Source organism: Mirounga leonina, unplaced genomic scaffold, assembly GCF_011800145.1.
Source record: "Mirounga leonina isolate KUSES-001 unplaced genomic scaffold, KU_Mleo_1.0 Mir_117, whole genome shotgun sequence".
NCBI classification, from domain to species: domain Eukaryota; kingdom Metazoa; phylum Chordata; class Mammalia; order Carnivora; family Phocidae; genus Mirounga; species Mirounga leonina.
Genome location: NW_023270274.1, coordinates 5,641,028 through 5,647,027, shown reverse-complemented (window position 1 = coordinate 5,647,027; position 6,000 = coordinate 5,641,028).

Below are 6,000 nucleotides of genomic sequence, written 5' to 3'. Positions count from 1 at the left end.
ATAAATAAATAAATAAATAAATAAATAAATAAATAAATAAATAAATAAATAAATTCTTTGTCCCTGACCTCTGATGCCTAGGTCCCTCACCCGCCTTCAAAAAGAATTCTGTTAAGTCAGTTTAGCAAGAATCCCCAACCTCTGATGTCCCCTTAGTAATTTTCCATCCACTGATTCTGCACCCCCTGCTTCTTGGCTATAAATGCCCATTGTCTTTGCTATGTTCAGAGTTGAGTCCCATCTGTCTCCCCGAATGTGATAGTCTTGACACCTATTACAGTAGTCCTGCATGAAGTCTTCCTTATAGAAGGGCGGGCAGAGGGAGAGGCAGAAAGAGATTCTCAAGCAGACTGCACTGAGTGCAGAGCCAATGCGAGGCTCAATCTCACAACCCTGAGATCATGACCTGAGCTGAAATCAAGAGTTGGACGCTTAACTAACTGAACCACCGAGGTGCCCCAGGTTCATTTATTTTAGTAACATTTAAATAGCTCATTTAATAAAATAAGCATAGGTATATCATTATATGAACATAGCACAATAGGGTAAATCATTTTCCTATTGTTAGAGATGTACTAGCAAAATTTTGCTAGTGAAATACTACAACAATGAACATCTATGTGTATAGATCTTTTTGCACATGTATGAAAAATTGTATAAAAGTTGTAAATGTGAAAATAGGTAAGTTTATTGATCTTTTTGTCAAATGTTAGTATTTTTGTAACTTAAGAAATCTCTTCCCAATGTCATGAAGAGAATCTTTATATTTTTTTTCCAAAATTTTGTTTTTAAATTGAGGTCTTTAGTCATTCTGGAATGTGCATGTGTGTGTATGTGTGGGGGTGTGTATGTTTCTTATGGTTAGCCAATTGTTCCATTCCCACTTAATGAATATTCTAGCCTTTACCTACTGAATTTTAATGCCATTTTGTAGAATACCATGTTTCTAAAAGAGATGCTATAGCAGAGATTGTAGAGATACAACCTGGTTGCAAAGCCCAGCTCCATTACTTAACAAGGATATCATGTTCATCAAGTTGTATAATCTTTCTGCATTTCTATCTTAGTCCCTCTTATCTGCAAAAATGAGGTAATATTAATAAATACCTTTTGGGGGATTAAATGAGCAATACTGCGCTTTGATTCCTCCATGCAGAACCTAACGTATAATAAATACTCATTAATATTAACTTTCATATTTAAATTATTATTATTTTTATTTTATGTGTGAGTCTCTTTCAGGGCAGGTAATTTGATTATTATAGCTTTATGGTAATCTTGATATCTGCGTGGCCAAATACTGCTATTTGTCAGTTTGTTAGGTTCTGAGAAAAGCGATATGGAGATTTTGATTAAAAATGAATTGAATTTTCAAATTAGTTTGAGAGAATTAACATATATTACTGAGGCATTCTACACGTGAACATGACATATTTCTCTATTCCCTATTTCGGTCTTCGTGTCTTTGAATAGCGATGTATAATGTTTCCCATATTATTTTTTAGACACTTTATATTTTGTCATTACTGAAGAAAAGAGCATTTTTTAACTTTTAAAAAATTGTATGAGCTACTGCTAGTATTGATTTTTAAAATTGGTTTTGTATTTCGGCAACCTCATAACTAATAATTTATTGTGGTCTTCTGGGATTTTTTCTAACATCTTGTCTACTGCTTCCTACTCATTCTGTTCCTTTTCTTTTTAAAAGTGTATATCTCTGTGATGGTAATCACTGAAATTTATAGAGTGTTTTTAGAGTGTTAGACTCTTCTCAGCACCTTGCATGTACTAGCTCTTTCCATCTCATGATATTTCTATGAGGTCAATATTATCATTATTCTTATTTTACTGGTAGTGTTAGAGAAACAAATGTTCTGCTGCTTATAAAACTATAAGGAAGACTTCATGCAGGACTACTGTAATAGGTGTCAAGACTATCACATTAGGGGAGACAGATGGGGCTCAACTCTGAACATAGCAAAGACAATGGGCATTTATAGCCAAGAAGCAGGGGGTGCAGAATCAGTGGATGAAAAATTACTAAGGGGACATCAGAGGTTGGGGATTCTTGCTAAACTGACTTAACAGAATTCTTTTTGAAGGTGGGTGAGGGACCTAGGCATCAGAGGTCAGGGACAAAGAACATCAGGTAGGGGAGGTGAGGATTCTCGCTAAGCTGACTGAGCAGGATTCTTGCTATAGGTGGAGTAGGTAGGCCCAAGAGAGCCTGACTCAAGGTCAAGCACAGGGTCTTTGTCAGGTGGCAATTGGGGTAGAGGGAATTTGAGTAGGCCCAAGACAGCACAACTAGTAAGAGGCAGAGTGTGAGACCCTGATGGTTTGGCCCTAGGGTCAATGTTTTCCATCCCTCTGATGCAAGCAGTAGAGGTGGCTATGTGGACTATTGCCTTCTTCCTGATGTTGATGGGAATGAGGCTCAGTTTGCACTATTTAGTATGATACTGAAAGTTTGGCTAAATGCCATCTACATGGTAAGGGAAATTCTTGTATATTGCTAAGAAATTCTTTTCTTAATCTTAAAGAAATTTTGAATTTTATTTAATAATGTTTCTACATCTCTTGAGCTAATCTGATGAATTTTTTTTTTCCCTTAAATCTATTAATGTGGTGAAATTACACTGATAGATTTTCTGATCTGAACCATCCTTGTATACCCAGGATAAACCCCAATGGGTCACAGTAGACATAAATTTATCATAAACATTGTCAGTTAGCGTTGATTTTTAAAAACAGAGTTCCAGGTTTTTTGTTTTGTTTTGTTTTAACAGAGTACTTGGGAAGCTGCCGGCCGAGTGCTTTTGTGAATGAAAAGCACTAAAGTATCATCATCCATTGCTAAGAAAGGTAAGAAAGGAAGCCCTTGATTCTTTACAATTTAACATTAACTCGATGTTTATGTTAATCTATGTTGATTTTTCATTTTATCACCAGAAAGTTGAGTACAGGGGCGAAGAGCTTACCTCAATGTTTAAAGACTTGCTTGGTTAGCTCCCCTGTGTGTTGACCACATAATGTGGGAACTATAAGGGCAATCTTACTACTTGCTCTCTTTTGTGGAAGTTGTACAAGCACTCTGGGTTTGTATGTCCTGACCATATAATAAACTCTGAAGGGACCTGTTGTTGTGTCACTTAGTTGGAGAGGTCCCTGTAACATAGGGTCAGGAGTCCTACAGTTTGGGGTTTGGAAGATTAGAGGCTTCCCTCTGAGGTAATGGCCAATGACGTATGACCCAGCATATCCTTGAACCCTCCGCACTGTTGGCTGTAAAGTGGGCACGAAGGCAATCACCATCCAGCCTAACATGCAGCTGCCTTTGAAATTAAATGAGATGGGGATTGTATATAAAAGCCCTTCGAAAGTCACTCTCTACATGCGAGATGCCGCATTCACCATGGACTTGGTCAGTGGGAGGAAAAGCAAGCAGCTTGATGGCTAGGGCTCAGGTCCACCTACAGGCGCTTCTTCTCCACACTCCTATTGACTTCTTTCCACAGCTCTCCGCCTGCCGCAGTCTCTGCTCCTGAGTAGGCAGGGGGCTGAGAACACATGATTTCATTCATTTTGCAAAAAAAGGTCCCAAGATGGAAATCCTGGTCCTAAGATTGAAATCCTGGTGCTTGCTCTTCTGGTTGGATTCGGGCCCTGTGAGTTGAGTTGATCAGTTTCCATAACCTATAATTATCTTTCTCCTTTTTTCCTATTCCTTTTCTTTTCTCCTTCTAAAGCACATTTGTGGGGTGCACGTGGCAGCATTCTGCCTTTGAGCTGCCTTCCCCTGGGGCCCCAACCCTTCCTGGGCCCAATTCCTATCTTTCTGAGAATGTCCCACTCTGGTTTGGCAGCTGGGATTCTTATAAAGGGGCTCAATTTTATTAATTCCCATGTTCCAGTTTTGTTTGTTCAAAGGGAAAAAGGAATTAAAAGAAATTCACTTTGCAGTTGAAAATCACGATGAGGCTCATAGTCCAGAACCACTTGGCACAGGAAACATCCCCATCTCTGCTTAGATGTACACAGACCAGGATTCTCTCCATCCTGCCCCCTTGTTTTTTATTTTCCAGTGGTTGGAATAATGCTCCCAGAAATCTGCTATGATGGAGGGTTACCTAGGCACTGAAGAATACCTGCTATCTTGTGAGCCTTCTTCTAATTGTTTTTGTTATGATTAATGTCATTATGGTATCAATGTGTTTTAATGGGGACGTTTGTCTTCTTGCTGTTTGTGTATGTCATCTGAAGTGGAAAAATATGGAAACAGAAGGGCGCATGTCTTTACAAGTGTGTTTGGAGGCTAACCAAATGGTGCATTTCTCTTCGGATGCTTTCTGATTTTCAGTCTGGGAGTTTCAGACTAAAAATAGGATGCTTTCTTTTTGCAAAGGGCTGCTGATGTGACTCCTTCACGGGCTGGTTCTATCGGTACAAAAGGCAACTCCTGGGCTTGGGTGTATTGACTCATTAGTCATTAAGGAATTTACTCCTTGGCACTAAAGAATAATGTAATGTAGGTTTAATTAAAGCAAAAGCTTAAAGTTGATGTTAATTTAATGGTACAGTCAACTTTCAATTATCCTTGAGGCTGAAAGAGGGGGTGGATTTGATAATTCAAATTAACAAAAAGCCTAGAATACATTATACTTTTTCCCCCTAAATAGATCAGGATTTGCTGCTCTAATTTTGCTACAAGGGGCTCATGTTGAAATGATCATGAAAGCCAATTTTGGGGAAAGCAGGCCATTGGCATGAGGAAGAAAGGTCATGGCCTGCCAAGAATGCATTAGGTATTTTACCTTGTTAGTTTTTGAAAATGTCACAACTACCTGTGAGGAAGGTACCACTAAACCATAGTTTATAATTAAGGAAACAGAGGCAGTGTTGAAAGACTTGTCCAAGGTCATTTACTAGAAATTAGGGTAATAAGTGTTTCTGTGTTTCTCAATCCAACCCATGTATTGAACAGAGAGGAAAACAATGTTTTAATCTAAACCTGAATTGCAACGTCTTCTATACTTCAGAAAATAGTGTAAATTCTCTTCTGAATATATGGCATTTTCTTGTCAAGCAAAATTCTTGCTTGGGATAACAGCATGGTTTGGAAGAAAACAGCAAAACAGTTTTTCACCACAAATGGACAAATGAGGGTGGGGGTGGGCAGAGAGGCCTGTGCAGGTGAGGATACCTCTTATTACAGGGTTGATAGAACTTTTGAGAACAACGGCATCTAAAAAGTCAATGTTTATGCTACTGGCAGGGAAGTTCTTTGATGGATCAAAATGCCTTTCACTCCAAATCTTCAGCTAGCTGTGCCAGGTACAAATACCAGGTATTAGTGCTAGTGGGCTGTTTTGGGGTGGAGGAGAGAGAATGTGCTGGGAGGTGAGCAGTGGACAGAGTTATATATTAGTCAGGGTTCTCCATGGAAACAGAACTAATAGGAGATAGATATATACGTGCAGACTTATTATCAAGAATTGGCTCACATGATTATGGAGGCTGAGGAGTCCCACGGTCTGACGATGTAACTGTGTCTGAGTCCAAAAGCCTGAGAACCAGGGATGCCAATGTGTAAACCCCCATCAGAGGCAGGAGAAGAGGAGATGAGATGTCTTGGCTAAAACAGTGAGGCAGGAAGAAAGGGACCGCTTCCTCCTGACTCCATCTTTGTTCCATCCAGCCCTTCAGTGGACTGCATGATGCCCACCCACTTTGGGGAGGGCAATCTGCTTTACTGAGCATACCAATTCAAATGTTAATCTCAACTGAGAACGTGCTCACAGACACACCCAGAATGATGTCTAATCTGGGTTCGTGGCCAGTCAAGTTGACATATGAAAGGAACCGTCATAAACTTCCTGTGAGAAAGTAAGCTACAGGGAATTAAAAGTCTCCTTGGGGAGAGTCTGATGCTCTCTGGGCTGTGAACAGTGAGTCAAAGTCCCTTTATGTAAGCCTTCAAGGGCAGGATTAATTCAGTAG